Genomic DNA, 17,349 nt, shown 5'->3' on the forward strand with positions numbered 1-17,349 from the left:
CTAATCTAACAGGAGTGAGGTGGTATCTCATTGTAGTTTTGATTTGCATTTCTCTAATAACTAATGAAGCTGAGCATCTTTTCATATATCTGTTGGCCATTTGTATCTCTTCCTGGGAGAAGTGTCTGTTCATGTCCTCTTCCCATTTTTTTATTGGATTGTTTGTTTGTTTGTTGTTGAGTTTTATGAGTTCTTTGTAAATTTTGGATATTAGGCCCTTATCTGAGCTGTCGTTTGAAAATATCAGTTCCCATATAGTTGGCTGTCTGTTTATTTTGATATCAGTTTCTCTTGCTGAGCAAAAACTTTTTATTCTGATGTAGTCCCATTCATTTATCTTTGCCTTCACTTCTCTTGCCATTGGAGTCAAGTTCATAAAATGTTCTTTAAAACCCAGGTCCATGATTTTAGTACCTATGTCTTCTTCTATGTACTTTATTGTTTCAGGTCTTATATTTAGGTCTTTGATCCATTTTGAATTAATTTTAGTACACGGGAACAGGCTGTAGTCGAGTTTCATTCTTTTGCATGTGGCTTTCCAGTTTTCCCAACACCATTTGTTGAAGAGGCTTTCTTTTCTCCATTGTGTGTTGTTGGCCCCTTTATCAAAGATTATTTGACCATATATATGTGGTTTTATTTCTGGGCTTTCTATTCTGTTCCATTGGTGTGAGTGTCTATTTTTCTGCCAATACCATACTGTTTTGATTATCGTGGCCCTATAATATAGTTTAAAGTCAGGTATTGTAATGCCCCCAGCTTCATTCTTTTTCCTTAGGATTGTTTTGGCTATTCGGGGTTTTTTATAGTTCCATATAAATCTGATGATTTTTTGTTCCATTTCTTTAAAAAATCTCATAGGGATTTTGATGGGAATTGCATTAAATTTGTATATTGCTTTGGGTAATATGGCCATTTTGATTATATTTATTCTTCCTATCCAAGAACAAGGAATATTTTTCCATCTCATTATATCTTTTTCGATTTCCCTTAACAATGCTTTTTAATTTTCATTATATAGGTCCTTTACGTTCTTTGTTATGTTTATTCCTAGGTATTTTATTTTTTTTTGTTGCAATCGTGAAGGGGATTATTTTTTTGAGTTCGTTTTCTAATATTTCATTGTTGGCATATAGAAAGGCTATGGACTTTTGTATGTTAATTTTGTATCCTGCGACCTTACTGTATTGGTATATTGTTTCTAATAATCTTTTTGTGGAGTCCTTCGGGTTTTCGATGTATAGGATCATATCATCAGCAAAAAGTGATACCTTTACTTCTTCTTTTCCGATATGGATGCCTTTTATTTCTTTGTCTTGTCTGATTGCTCTGGCCAGAACTTCTAGCACCACGTTAAACAAGAGTGGAGAGAGTGGACAACCCTGTCTTGTTCCTGATTTAAGGTAGAAAGTCCTCAGTTTTATGCCGTTTAATAGGATGTTGGCTGATGGTTTATCATATATGGCCTTTATCATGTTGAGATATTTTCCTTCTATACCCATTTTGTTGAGAGTCTTAAACATAAAATTGTGTTGTATTTTATCAAAAGCCTTTTCTGCATCTATTGATAAGATCATGTGGTTTTTGTTCTTTGTTTTGTTGATATGGTGTATTACGTTAACCGTTTTGTGTATGTTGAACCATCCTTGAGATTCTGGGATGAATCCCACTTGATCATGATGTATTATTTTTTTAATATGTTGTTGTATTTGGTTTGCCAGTATTTTGTTTAGTATTTTAGCATCTGTATTCATTAGAGATATTGGTCTGTAGTTTTCTTTCTTTGTGCCATCCTTGCCAGGTTTAGATATGAGGGTTATGTTGGCCTCATAGAATGTGTTTGGAAGTATTGCTTCTTCTTCAATTTTTTGGAAGACTTTGAGTAGAATAGGAACCAAGTCTTCTTTGAATGTTTGATAGAATTCATTAGTATAACTGTCTGGGCCTGGACTTTTATTTTTGGGGAGGTTTTTAATAGTTTTTTCTATTTCCTCCCTGCTGATTGGTCTGTTTAGGCTTTCTGCCTCTTCATGACTCAGTCTAGGAAGGTTGTATTGTTCTAGGAATTTATCCATTTCTTCTAGATTGTTGTATTTGGTGGCATATAGTTTTTCGTAGTATTCTACAATAATTCTTTGTATATCTATGATGTCTGTGGTGATCTCTCCTCTTTCATTTTGGATTTTATTTATTTGAGTCCTGTGCCTTTTTTCCTTGGTGAGTCTTGCCAAGGGTTTGTCAATTTTGTTGATTTTTTCAAAGAACCAGCTCCTTGTTTTATTGATTTTTTCTATAGTTTTTCTGTTCTCTATTTCATTTATTTCTGCTCTGATTTTTATTATCTCCTTTCTTCGGTTGGTTTTGGGTTGTCTTTGTTCTTCTTTTTCTAGTTTCTTAAGGTGTGAAGTTAAGTGGTTTACTTCGGCTCTCTCTTGTTTGTTCATATAGGCCTGAAGTGATATGAGCTTTCCTCTTATTACTGCTTTTGCTGCATCCCAGAGATTCTGATATGTCGTATTTTCATTTTCATTTGTCTGTATATATCTTTTGATCTCTGCGCTTATTTCTTCTTTGACCCATTCATTTTTTAGAAGTATGTTGTTTAGTTTCCACATTTTTGTGGGTTTTTCCCCCTCTTTTTTGCAGTTGAATTCTAGTTTCAAGGCTTTATGATCAGAAAATATGCTTGGTACAATTTCAATTTTTCTAAATTTGCTGATATTGTCTTTGTGGCCCAACATATGGTCAATTCTTGAGAATGTTCCATGTACACTAGAGAAAAATGTATACTCTGTCGCTTTGGGATGAAGTGTCCTGTAGATGTCTATCATATCCAGGTGTTCTAGTATTTTGTTTAAGGCCACTATGTCTTTGTTGATTCTCTGTTTGGATGACCGATCTAGAGCCGTCAGCGGTGTATTGAGGTCTCCAAGTATGATTGTATTTTTGTTAGTTTTTGTTTTAAGGTCAATAAGTAGCTGTCTTATATATTTTGGTGCTCCTTGGTTTGGTGCATATATATTAAGGATTGTTATGTCTTCTTGATTCAACTTCCCCTTAATCATTATGAAATGACCATTTTTGTCTCTGAGTACTTTTTCTGTCTTTTAGTCAGCATTATTAGATATGAGAATTGCTACACCTGCCTTTTTTTGGGTGTTGTTTGCTTGGAGTATTGTTTTCCAGCCTTTCACTTTGAATTTGTTTTTATCCTTGTTGCTTAGATGTGTTTCTTGTAGGCAGCATATAGTTGGATTTTCTTTTTTAATCCATTCTGCTACTCTGTGTCTTTTTATTGGTAAGTTTAATCCATTTACATTTAGTGTAATTATTGACACTTGTGGGTTCCCTACTGCCATTTTATGAATTGCTTTCTGTTAGTTTTGTATTTAGTTTGATTCTTCTCTTTTGTTTTTCTATCATTTGTTTTTGTTTGTTTGTGTTCCATACTTCTTTCCTCTGTTGCTACCTTTTTTAAGTCAAGTGTTTTTTTGGTGGTTTTTTCAAGGGTGGTTACCATTAAGTAATGAAAAGGGTACCTATCATATTCATTGTAGTACCCTATCTTATAAGTATTTCTGCACTTCATCGTCCTTTGCTACTGTTAATCTCCATCCTCTCCCCCCTTTTTTTCCTTTGTTGTCACAGTTTAAGTTTGGTTTTATTGTGTTCTTGGTGGAGCTGTTACTTGTGGTGTTGTTTTCTTTTGTTCTTTGAATCTGGTTGGAAAACCCCCTTTAATATTTCCTGGAGTGGGGGCTTTCTGTTGATAAATTCTCTCATCTTTTCTGTATTTGTGAATGTTTTTATATCTACTTCATACTTGAAGGATAGCTTTGATGGGTATAGTATTCGTGGCTGAAAGTTCCTCTCTTTCAGGGCTTTAAATATTGGGGTCCACTCTCTTCTAGCTTGTAGAGTTTCTGCTGAGAAATCTGATGATAATCTAATAGGCCTTCCTTTATATGTTGTACTCTTCTTTTCCCTGGCTGCCTTGAGAATTTTTTCTTTGTCATTGGTTTGTGTCATCTTTATTATGATGTGCCTTGGAGTGGGTTTGTTGGGGTTAAGAAAACTCGGTGTTCTGTTTGCTTCTTGAATTTGAGGCTTTAGTTCTTTCCACAGGCTTGGGAAGTTCTCGTCTATTATTTGTTTGAGTATATTCTCCATTCCATTTTCTTTCTCTTCTCCCTCTGATATACCTATTATTCTTATGTTATTCTTTTTGATGGAGTCAGACAATTCCTGTAGGGCTTTCTCGTTTTTTATTATTTTTGAGTCTCTTTCTTCTTCTCTCTGTTGTGCCTCAAGTTGTTTGTCTTCTATTTCACTAATCGTATCTTCAATCTGGGCTGTTCTGTTAGCTAAGCTTGTTACCTCATTTTTCAGCTCGTGAATTGAGTTTTTCATTTCTGTTTGATTTGTTTTTATAGTTTCAATTTCCTTGGTAATATATTCTTTGTGTTCATTGAGTTGTTTTCTGATCTCCCTATATTGCCTTTCTGTGTTTTCTTGTATATCTCTGAGTATTTTTAAGATTTCTATTTTAAATTCTCTGTCATTTAGCTCCAAGGCTTCCAATATGTTAAGTCTTTTCTCTATAGATTTTCCCACATCTATTTGTGTTACCTCTCTTTCTTTTGTATCCATAATATTCGATTTCCTCTTTCTTATCGGCATCTGAGGGTGGTCTTGTTGATAGCACTAATTAGAATTAATAATGAGTAAAAAGTAAAAAAAAATAAAAAAAAATAAAAATAAAAAAAAGGTAAAACACCCCCTTAAAAAAACAGTAATAATTTATTATTTCCCCCTTTTTTCTTTCTTCTCTTTCCCTCCTCTTCCCTCCTCAGGGAAATATCGTGCCTATAATGGAGGGCCTGATTTGGGGTGAAGAGTTCAAGGGGCAAAAAAAGGGAGTAGGGACCTACTAAATGCAAAAAAAAAAAAAAGAAAAAAAAAAAAAAGGAAGAAAATCTTAGACAAGCATAAGATAATTTGCTTGTAAGTGATGGTCAACTAAGAGAAATAATGAGAGGGATAAGAGGGAACCAGAAAAAAGGAACAAAAAAGAATAATAAAGAAGAAAAAAAATAAAAATAATAAGTAAAAATCTGTTGTATTAAGTGGAGCAAAGATTAAATACAATGGAGACCTTGGGTTGGGAGGACCCAAAATGCCACAAAAATAAACAAACAAGAAAAAAAATAAAAACAAAAGTAAAAAAGAGAAATAAAGCCAAAAAAAAGCCTTGAGTCCCAAATTAACTAATTTGTTCGTGATTGAGGATTATATGGGAGGAAAGTAAAATGTGAAAAGAAAAAACAAATAGAAAGGAAAAAATAAGAAAAAGAGAAAAACAAAGGAAGAAATAAAATAGGAAGAGAAAAAAACAAAATAAAGCAAGACAAAAAAAAAAAACAAAAAACAAAGGAGGAGAGAGTGAGAGTTAAGTGTTTTGGAGTATAACCTTAAAGGAGGGTGAGGATGAAGAAGAGAAATAAAATGCAACACTCATGGGTAGTGTAGTTCAAGAAAGGGGAAGCATAAGATGGGCAGAGAATAGAAGGACTGATGTGGAGGAAATAAAGGCAATAAGACAGAAGAAACAAACAACAACAACAAAAATATTAGTGGATCAAGTTGTAAAGTCTGTGGGTTTTTCTTGATTTTGAGAGGTTAACTTCTTCCTTTTTCTTTTCTCTTCCTCTTCCTGGTCGGTGACTCTGTACCCCAGGCTCTGCCCCTGTGTCACACTTAGGTAGGGATTGCAGTTGATGGGATTCTAGGGCAATGTCATATAATTGGCTTTAGTCTTGCTGGTAGTCACGGCTTGTTGGCGTTTGCAGGGTCCAACGATGAGAGAGTTTGCTTTCCTGGATTCTCTCTCCTAGTCCCCCCTTTCTGAATTAGCAGCCTGGTGATCCAGCTATAAGGCTGCAACTGCTTCTGCCTGGGGAGTAAGAGGCTCAAAGAGCTGGGAAATCCCCACTCTATCCCCACTCAGTGCAAGGCTTTGGGAAAGGCTCTGACAGTCAGGGCCTCCAGTTTAATCAGGCGGGGGTGGAAGTCAATTGTTGTCAAGGTGACTGTTCAGCGCCTATCATTTAGTTGGACCTCTCAACCCAGGCTTTCCACACTTTGTAGCCTGTTTTTGCAGGGAAGAAGAGGCACTAGTCTCTGCTTACGACTAGTGTAGTATAGACCTTATTATCTGCCAAGTCCTTCTTGTTAGCGTTTATCCCTGAATATGGAGGCTCTATCAATCAGAAGTTGCCCCCACCCCTTTAGCGAGAGGCACTAAAAAATATCACGCCTCTTTTCTTGGATCGCTGAACTGAGAGAGATCTTATCCATTAGAACCGAGGGTGCGCAGATTTCATGGGTTAAGCTAATTTCAGTGATTGGGTCACAGCTGTGCTTCCGAAGGTATTTTAGGCTGCCTGCGCGCGCCCCTCCCCCAACGCTTGATTGTTAGCTTGAATGGCTGGGTGAGGTGCCCCGCCCACGGAGAGAATCTCCCAAGCCTCTCCCGCTCGCCCTGCCACTGGCGGCTGGACCACACCAGGCGCAGGATAATGGAGCACCTGGGTGAGCGGGCCAGTAGGGCGCTCTGGGCGCGTGGAATGCCCAGGGCATGCGCGCGAATGGGGTGCTCCGGGCACCGGTGGCTGGCGACTCTCACTCGCTGTGTGCAGGCCGCTGGGAACGTTAGCGGTGCCCAACCGGACCGGGCGCGTGCGGCGGCTCGCAGCGGCGGCTCGCGGCTCCCAAATGTGGGCTGACTCACCACAGGCGCACTTCCTCGCGGCTTGAATGAACGTCGCTGCGGTAGATTCCTCCACACCCTCATCTCTCAGATTCAAGTGATAACAGTCCTTTCGCTATCAGTTTGTGTGGAACTCCAGAATGCTCCGAGGATAAATTTTTCTGTTTCTAGTTGATAAATTTGTTGTGATTTAGGGGAGAGCTGTCGGACGCGCTGCTCACGGCGCCATTTCTGTGACGTCACTCTATTTTATTAATTTTAATAGATGTGATTTTGATGTGTCAAAAACTGTGCTAGCCCCATGTTTATGGCAGTATTGTTCACAATAGCGAAGATCTGGAAACAGCCCAAGTGTCCGTCAGTGGATGAGTGAATTAAAAAGCTTTGGTACATATATACTGTGGAATACTACTCAGCCATAAGAAATGATGACATCGGATCATTTATAACAACATGGATGGACCTTGATAACATTATACTGAGTGAAATAAGTAAATCAGAAAAAACTAAGAACTATATGATTCCATATATAGGTGGGATATAAAAATGAGACTCAGAGACATGGACAAGAGTGTGGGGGTTACAGGGTGGGGGGGAGGAGAGGAAGGGGTGGGGGAGGGGAGGGGCACAAAGAAAATCAGAAGGTGACATTAGACAATAGGACTTTGGGCGATGGGAATGCAGCATAATCAAATGTTAAAATAACCTAGAGATGTTTTCTCTGAACATATGTACCCTGATTTACCAATGTCACCCCATTAAAATTAATAATAAAAAAAGAATTTGTCTCATGGCTAATTCAGGCAGTTAGAAGAATAGTATAAGGATGCTAATTCTGCTTCTCAGGCCACATCCTGCAAAAGGGGCCCCAAGAAAATTGGTGATTTGGCTCCTCTGATTTTGTCAATTGGATTTAAAAAAATAGGTCAGGAACGCCCTGAAATAAAACTAACAATACAAGGGCATAAATTTAAAGGACTTTTAGATATTGGAGCTGATGTATCTGTTATTGCTAAGCTACATTGGCCTCCTTCCTGGCCCACTCATTCAGCAGCCACAGAATTACAAGGTATAGGGCAGAGTAAATCCCCTCAACAAAGTTCTAGTTTTTTACATTGGGAAGATTAAGAAGGTCATTCTGGATTTTTTTAAGCCTTATGTGCTTCCTGGATGGCCAGTTAATTTGTGGGGTAGAGATGTTTTGAAAAATATGGGAGCATTGCTTGTCAGTCCTAATGGTCTAGTCAGTACTCAGGTGCTTGATCAGGGATTTTTGCCCTCTAAGGGACTAGGGAAAGAACAGCGAGGAATTCTCACCCCCATAGAAGTGGCATCCAATACCAGAAGGTGTGGATTAGGATATCAAAATTTAGCATAGGGGCCTTGGTAGCTCCTGCTACCCCAATAATGCATTGTGTAGATCCAAGTACTTGGAAATCAGATAATCCTGTATGGGTAGACCAATGGCCCCTTCCTCAGGAGAAACTTAGGGAAGCTGCTCAATTGGTACAAGAGCAGCTGAACCATCTGCTGGCACATTGAACCATCTAATAGCCCATAGAACACACTTCCATATATTGATCTTGTCACCTCCTGGATTATCAAGGGGCATAGGCGACCCTTACAGTTTATAGGTTTTGAGCCTCAAAATTATTGTTGTTCCTTTTTTCAAAGGATCAACAACAATGGCTCTGGGAAACTTCCACTAAATGGCAAATTGCTTTTGCAAATCAATGGACAACTTTATACTGAAACAGTCAACTTAAAATCAGCTCAAAGACTAGAACTATATGCCATTATCATGGCTTTTCAGCACTTGCCATATTCCTCCTTTAATCTATATACAGACAGCAAATATTTACTTATGGTTGTTTCCACTATAAAGACTGCTGTCTTAGGGATAAATGCTGATGAACTATTTCAGCAGTTCCTCCTTCTTCGAAGACTTGTATGTCAATATAGAGCTCCATGTTTTATAGGACATATTCAAGCTCACTCCATGCTCCTTGGAGCTTTAGCACAAGGGAATGCCCCTGTTGATCAAGCTACCCAAAAGAAAATTATTTGGAGCAACCATGACAGATCGAGCAATTCAGTCTCATACTATTCATCACCAGAACGCTGCAGCCCTGCGTAAACAGTTTCAACTTTCTCAGGAAGCAGCACAGCAGATTGGTAAATCCTGTCCAAGAGGTCCTATATTACAATCTGTCCCTTCATTTAGAGTTAACCCTCAAGGACTCCTACCAGGAAAACTTTGTCAAATGGATGTTACTCATATACCTTCATTTGGCAAACAGTCCTTTGTCCACGTTACAGTGGATACATATTCTGGATTTCTAGTAACCTCTGTCAGAACAGGAGAGGCTGCTAAGCATGTTATAGCTCATTGTCTGTATGCATTTTTCTATTATTGGATTTCCTAAACTGGTGAAACTGACGATGCTCCTGCATATGTAGCAAAAGCATTTATTGTATTTTGTAAAACCTTTCAAATTATGGGTATTTCTTACAATCATTAAAGTCAAGGTATTATTAAAGTGTAACCAGCAAATATTTTAAGGTCAATTTAAAAAAATTTAAAAGGGGGGAATCATATCCTGGAACTCCTATGGGTCTACCATATCATGCCTTTTACTTAAAATTTTTTAAATTTCTTTTGAATGCTGATGAACAGGAGACACCAAATCTTTTTCTCCTGCAAATTTCTACCTTCTTTTATTTGATCCAGCCAATAACACTGTTTTGTCTTTTTCCAAATAGCTCCAGATATACAGAAAAGGTTTATACAGATGGGGATCCTCAAACCCCTCAGCGAGATCTTCTGAGCATGGCTTTTAAGGTACCAAGAGGCAGAAAAAGCCCAATAGAGATCAGGGGAACTACCAGCTTTTAGGATAAGCTCTTAAAGTCTCCAACACCCCAAAGGGGTCTCATAGGATGCCATCTGGGTCCTGCTTCAATAGTGAATAGGAAGGTCATTGAGCTAAAGCTTGCCAGGCTTACATGCCTTTGCTGTGAGGAAAAAGGGACACTGAAAGGTAGGCTTCCCCCTTGTTCCTCTAAGGAACTATGGTTCAGTCTCTTCCAGCCCTGCTCCAGCCACCTATGACCTAACCTTGCCCAGAATGCTGGGGTTTGCCACTGAAGGCTGAAGGTGCCCAGGGCCATTGGCCCCATCTATGACACTGTGGACAAGCCTAGGGTATTTCTTCGAAGAAGCAGGTAAACTGATCTCACTTGCACAAGGGCCACTTAACTATGTCTTGCCTAAATAGTCAGGTTTCTTATTCCCTTGAAGATCTCTGTTGTGGGTGTTGATAGTCTTATTTTTTGCTGCTTTGTTTAATACAGGGGTCCCCAAACTTTTTACACAGGGGGCCAATTCACTGTCCCTCAGACCGTTGGAGGGCCGGACTATAAAAAAAACTATGAACAAATCCCTATGCACACTGCACATATCTTATTTTAAAGTAAAAAAAAAACAAAATGGGAACAAATACAATATTTAAAATAAAGAACAAGTAAATTTAAATAAACAAACTGACCAGTATTTCAATGGGAACTATGCTCCTCTCACTGACCACCAATAAAAGAAGTGCTCCTTCTGGAAGTGCGGCAGGGGCTGGATAAATGGCCTCGGGGCCGCATGCGGCCCGCGGGCCATAGTTTGGGGACCCCTGGTTTAATATATAGTGTTTCCTTTATTCCTCCTACTTCAATGCCCCACTCATATTTCAGGCTGGGACCTACTCCTAATTTAGAGTTCTCTTTCCCCCTTTTGCCAACTTCTATTATGAATTTACCTTTGCCACCCAGCTTAGTGTATCCCAAGGTTCTCTTTACCACACCACAGTCACAGAGCTCCAGGGAAAAGCAACCTGGTCTCATCTCTCCAGGCAAAGGAGAACAGAAGCTCCATCTCCACACATACTGCAGATGGCTTTTCCAGTCTATCTGAATCATTACCAGCTAGAAGCAGCAGTCATTGGGACTTGGACATAAGCTGCAAAGTATAGAATTATGACAAAAATTTCAGTGCCATATGGACTTTTTCTAGATGTGGACTTTTCTTGGACTCCTGCTCCTTGTGACAGCTCCTAACCCACTGAACTGGGGTTGGGTTGCATTTGCAGGGATTTGGAATGGTGTTGGTGCCAACTTGGACTTGGTGAACATGTTAAGGACACTACTCTTTTATGGATTCTTGCTGTATTGGTCAAGAGTTTGCTTAAAGGCCTTAATCACTGTAAAAAAAAAAAAAGACTGGCTAAAGAAGATGTGGCACATATACACCATGGTATACTATTCAGCCATAAGAAATGATGACATCGGATCATTTACAACAAAATGGTGGGATCTTGATAACATTATACAGAGTGAAATAAGTAAATCAGAAAAAACCAAGGACTGCATGATTCCATACATTGGTGGGACATAAAAACGAGACCAAGAGACATGGACAAAAGTGTGGTGGTAACAGGGTGGGGAGGGAAGGAGGGAGAGGGGGAGGGGGAGGGGCACAAAGAAAATTAGATAGAAGGTGACAGAGGACAATCTGACTTTGGGTGATGGATATGCAACACAATTGAATGACAAGATAATCTGGACATGTTTTCTTTGAATATATGTACCCTGATTTACTGATGTCACCCCATTAAAATTAATAAAAATTTATTTATATAAAAAACTGTTCTAGGTAAGTTAAATTGAGCATATTTTTTTATCGCTTCCAATCATGCTAAGTAAGTGTTTCACTCTCATTTTACTGTTAGAAAATTAAGTTAAAGATGTTAAATAGCCTAACCAGTGGTGGAACAGTGGATAAAGCATTGACCCACAATGCGAAGGTTGCTGGTTGGATTTCCTAATATTGAGGGCTCTGAGTGAATGTTCATCAGCATGAGGTAGTTGGCTTGGGGGGTGGGGGTCAACCACATGATCCCAAAGTTCACCAGCTTGGTCTCAAAGTTCACTGGTATGAAAAGTCCCAGGTCATGAGCTTGAGCAAGGGGACACTGGCTCAGCGCTGGTCAAGGCACATATGAGAAGCAATCAATGTACAACTAAAGTGAAAGCAACTATGAGTTGATGTTTCTTACCCTTTCTCTCCCTTTCTCTCTCTCTTTCAAAAAGAAAAAAGTTAAATAACTTCTCAAGGTAAGATATTGGTAATTGATAGAACAGACTTTATCTCTCATTCTAATTCTTACCATCATCTGATAATACCCTTAAGAAAGAAATAGGAAACATCTAAATTTAGAGTTAATATTTTAAAAATTATTTTTTTCAATTGTTTTTAACTTATTTATTTTTATGCATTTATTTCACAACTACAATATATATTGTGATACTACTAATAATCTAATGATTGATGTTAGTTTGAATTTATGAAGTTAGAGGAAAAAACTGTAGTTTTGTAAGTTTGTTTTTAGTATAACTATTTTAGTCCCCCCCCCCTTGGTTGTGTACCTTTTTAATTTCTACACAATATTGTAAAAAAATGGCATCACTTTATTCTTGACAGCACAAAAATCCTCTTTTCATTTACTAGACTGAAACCCCCAGGAGAGCAGAAAACCACTACAACCCCAACATCTAGAATGATATTTGGTAGGCATTTAATAAATATTTGTTGAATAAATAAATGAATGAAACTCCGAATGTACTTCTATATTCAGGGAGTTAGAAAAGACATGCTATTTCCCCAACTCATAGTGATACAAAAGAAGAAAAATCATCTAAATATATATGTATTCAACCAATGAATATGGCTTAAAAAGTCTACTGGAATACCCTTTCAATCAGAGTGTTTCTTGTAAGTCCTTTTTAAATAAAATTCAGAAAACCCATTGTTCTACTTCATCTGTTTTCAAAGTAAATTTTAGATAGTTCATTTTGAATCCATCACAGACAAATGAGAATTATAAAGCAAAGATTCAGAACTGTACAATAATGGATAATTAACAGTAGTGATTCCAGAACAATCTAAGATGTGTAAATAGATTAAAATTAAGAACAAAATTTGGATGTAAGAATAATGTTGGCATGAGAGATACTCTTGATCTCTCTCCTTAAAATTGTGACAAATTGAACAACCATAACCCAGCTGAGGAACTCCAGCTGGGCTCTCAGGCGTGCCTGAAAAATCCATATACCAAATGAACTAAAGGTAGGATCAATTGAAAAGGGGGACAAAAGATAAAACACACTTGCAGTCAGCTCTGGAAAGAAGAAACTGGAGTGACTGGACTTTTTTTTCTTTTTTATGCTGGACTGAGCAAAGAAGGTTCATAGTGCTTTACCATAAATTCTGTTTTCTAGGAAAGGGAGAGTGAAATCTGGATTACCTGGACTTCCTTTAGCCTGGTGGGAGTGGAGAGATTGAGGGGCAGAGGGGCAGGTGCTAAACTAAGGCAGCATGCAGCTGAGCCCTGAATTGAGGACTGTGTCCTTGTGGTCTGCACTCTGAGCACATCATGTGACCCCTAGCACTCAGCCTGCACTCTGCCCACACTCCACATGCTGCAGGCTCTGTGTGCAGTGATGGAGAAAAACAAAGTGTAGCGCCCTGCCTCCCAGACCCCTACTCTCTCCTCTCACAGGTATGAAGAATGGCAGAGGCAGGCCCCACAACTGACTCTCCAGGGCAACTCTCTTCCTTGAGGAGCAGAGGTGTTCCAGGTCTGATCACCTGATAAGTTGAGACATGGGGAGGAGAGTCTGAATGCCTGAAATCACCAATGCTAGAACTGTAAAGTCTCAAAGATTTAAAACCAGGAAGCCATAAAGCTGAAGCTATAAAACCCTCAAAACTCACCCCACTCATCAACGTGATTGCAGCCCTACTTGCATCATTATGACAGCAACATAGCAGTACAGTTTTGCCCAAGAACTTTACAGAGCCAAAATGTGTGGTACAGCAACACCTACTGAGGAATAAAGGTAACCTCTCAAAACTTTTCTCATTTTTTTTTCTTTCCTTTTCTTTGTTCTTATTTAAATATTGTTTAATTTTTATGTTTTTTGTTCTTTTTTGGTTTGTTTTTGATTCTTTTTCTTTTACTCTTTTTCTTCCTTTTTATTCTTTTTTTTCCTTTTTCTCATGTGAATTTTATTTTCTTCAATTTTTTTATATTTTACTTTTATATTCTTTTGTGTCATTATGTCTGTTTTTTATTACCCACCCTATTTTTTCTTGCTTTTTGCTCTTTGTTTTCTGTGATTTTTCTTTTCTACCTGTCATCATTTTCAGAGTATTTATTTTTTCACTATATTTTTCAATTTTATCTTATTTTTTTTAGTTAGTTCTTAACAATACCACTCTCAAATGCCATTAAGGAAGATGAAATCACATACCATGAGTGCAAAAGACAGAGACGTAGTTCACAAAAAAAAAATTAAAAGATCTCCAAAAAAAGACTCTCAATTACTTGGAAATCTTGGAGTTAAATAATAAAGAATTCAAAATTTAACTTCTAAAAATACTCAATGAGATGCAAGTATTTAAGAATACACTGTTATTTAATATGAATTCAGGTCAAAAAGAAATTATCCAAATTGAAACAGAAAAGATAAATGTATGGACAATAGGAAAAGTGTATGAGATCTGTTGTACACTTTCATATGGTTTAACATACATATAATTGAAGTAAACAAAGGAGAAAAGAGAGAAGTTAAGACAAAATACAAAATTTTAAAGGTAATAGATAAAATTTTCCCAAATTGCTATAAAGCACATCAACCCAAATATTTAAGAAGTTCAGAAAACCCAAAACAAATGTATTCTTAGTGTCTTTTCAATCTTTCTTTAATAATGCTTTGTAGTTTTTCAGTTATAGGTCCTTTATGTACTTTAAATGTATTCCTAGGTATTTTATCTTTCTGGCTGCAATTCCAAAACAAATTGTGCATATTGTATGTGAAATCTTAAACCACAAAGAATAAAATAAAATATTGAAACCACTGAATAAAAATAAAAAAACAACATATTACGTAAAAGGTATGACAATTATGACTGACTTTCCATTAAATAAAATGAATTAAAAGGACAGTGGAATGAGATATGTAAAGTACTAAAAATTAAAACAAAACCTGTTAATTTAGAATTCTGTATTTAGTAAAAATGTCCTTCAAAGTAAAGGGAAATAAAGACATCTTAATAGGCAAAACCTGAAAGAATTTGTCCCTAAAAGACCCACATGCCAATATATTTGACAAATAAAATGAATATATTCTTTCTAAAAATGAAATAAAATTGATAAAAAAGACATAAAACACCTAAATACCCCATTCATAAGAAAACTTTCTAATAAAGAAAGCTTCAGGCCCAAATGGCTTTACTAATAAATTCTATTAAATATTTAAGGAGAAATTTCACAAGATTTCATTAACTCTTCAAAAATAGAAATGATAATATATTGTCTCAATGTTTTGAGGCCAGAAAAGTTAATACCAAATATTACAAAAATATTTCCAGAAAAACAAAATCACAGACTAATGTCCTTCATGAACATGAAAACAAAAATATTCTAATTAAATAAAAGCACTATGTAAAAAGCTATTATATCATGACCACATGGGATTAATCCAAGAATTCAAGGTTGGTTTACATTCAGAAATAAGCTGTGTAATATACTATACTACAAATAGATCTAAAATAGTCAAAAAATTTCACAAAGAACTAAATTGAGTGGTTCATGCTACCTGATTTCAAGACTTAGTATATAATAATAATAATAATAACAGCATAATAGTGCTGTTACTAATAATATAAGGCTTAGAAATTTTTCTCTAAAAAAAGAACTCTAAAAAAATAGTAAACTAAGATATCAAAACAGGCTGATTTTGGGCAAAAACACCAAGTTAACTTAATGATTAAAAAAAATCTTAGTAACAAATAATACTAAAGTAAATGAATATGTAAATTAAGTAATAACCTTTACCTCTAGTGCATTCCAAACTCAAAATTAATGTAAGATGGATCATAAACTAAATATAAAAACTAAACCATAAGTTTCAAGAAGCAAACATAAAAGAATATCTTCATGATCTTGGTGTAGAAAAGACTTTTTTGATAAGACACAGAAAATATTCACCAAAAACAATTGATACATTAAATATTTTTCAGCCTGACCTGTGGTGGCGCAGTGGATAAAGCATGGACCTGGAAATGCTGAGGTCGCCGGTTCGAAACCCTGGGCTTGCCTGGTCAAGGCACATATGGGAGTTGATGCTTCCAGCTCCTCCCCACCTTCTCTCTCTCTCTCTTCTCTCTCTCTCCCTTTATCTCTCCTCTCTAAAATGAATAAATAAAATTTAAAAAAAATTAAAAAAAAAATCTTTTTCAAATAAAACACTTCAGCTCACCAAAAGACACAATTAAGAAAATAAACAGCTAGCTCCCTATTGAAGAAAAATGCTAAAAATTTAGATATTTGAACAAATTATTTATCCAGAATATAAAATGAATTTATAGAAAGTAATAATAAAAAGACAACCAATCCAATGAATTAAATTGGCAAAAACCTTGAACAGACACATAGCAACAAACGATATACAAATAGCCAAATTACACATGAATAGTTTTTAGCATTTTTAGTGATTGGAGAAGCAAAGTATCAAAACTATGTAGCTTATTCCTAACTTAAGATGATTGGTTTTTAATTTTTGATGGTGTGACTTATGATTTTTTACTCTACAATGGAGTGAAAGCAATTTGCATTCAGTAGAAACTGTACTTTGAATTTTGATCTTTTCCTGGGCTAGCAAAGGATGTTGGCCAGCAGCAGCAAGCTCAGCTCCCAGTCAACCTTGCAATCATGAGGGTAAACAATGAACACTCTACACTTCACTCATTGTGTTAGAAGCTTTTGCTCAACTATAGGATAATAATGTAGAGAGTACTGAGTATGTTTAATGTAGTCTAGGCTGAGCTATGACACTTGGTAGGTTAGATAGATTAAATGCATTTCTGACAGAATATTTTCAACTTACAATGGGTTTATCGGGACATAAGTCTAAAAATGTCTGTAATTAGATACCATTAGAATTAAAATTTAAAGACTCACAATACCAAATGTCAGAAGTCAGTGAAGCAATGAGAACTCAGGTATTTCTAGTAGAAGTATAAAATGGTACCACCATTTTGGAGAACTGTGTGGTAATTATCAAGTTGAACATACTTCTTACCCCAATAAAGAAATTTTCCACTGAGGTATTTACTGAAGAAAAATAAAAGCACATGCATAAGAAAACATATAAGAATATTTATAACAACCATATTTTTAATAGTAGCCATAAGGAGAAACAACCCAAATGTCCACCAAGAGAAGATATAAATGAAGTACTATTTTGCACTAAAAAAAAGGTAAAATAGTGATATATGCAATAACAAGAATAAATCTCAAAATCAATAAGTTGAGTAAGAGATATGAGACAGGAAAGTGCTTGTCAAATAAGTTTGTAAATATGATCTATATGTTTGCTTGCTTATAGTTTGCACTGGGTGTGGGGACAGGCTCTAAGCAGGCAGGGTCATTATAGCCTAAGGCTTAGTTTTAATACTAAGATCTTTCAAA

Source organism: Saccopteryx bilineata, chromosome 5 (assembly GCF_036850765.1).
Source record: "Saccopteryx bilineata isolate mSacBil1 chromosome 5, mSacBil1_pri_phased_curated, whole genome shotgun sequence".
In the NCBI taxonomy this organism is placed as follows: Eukaryota; Metazoa; Chordata; class Mammalia; order Chiroptera; family Emballonuridae; genus Saccopteryx; species Saccopteryx bilineata.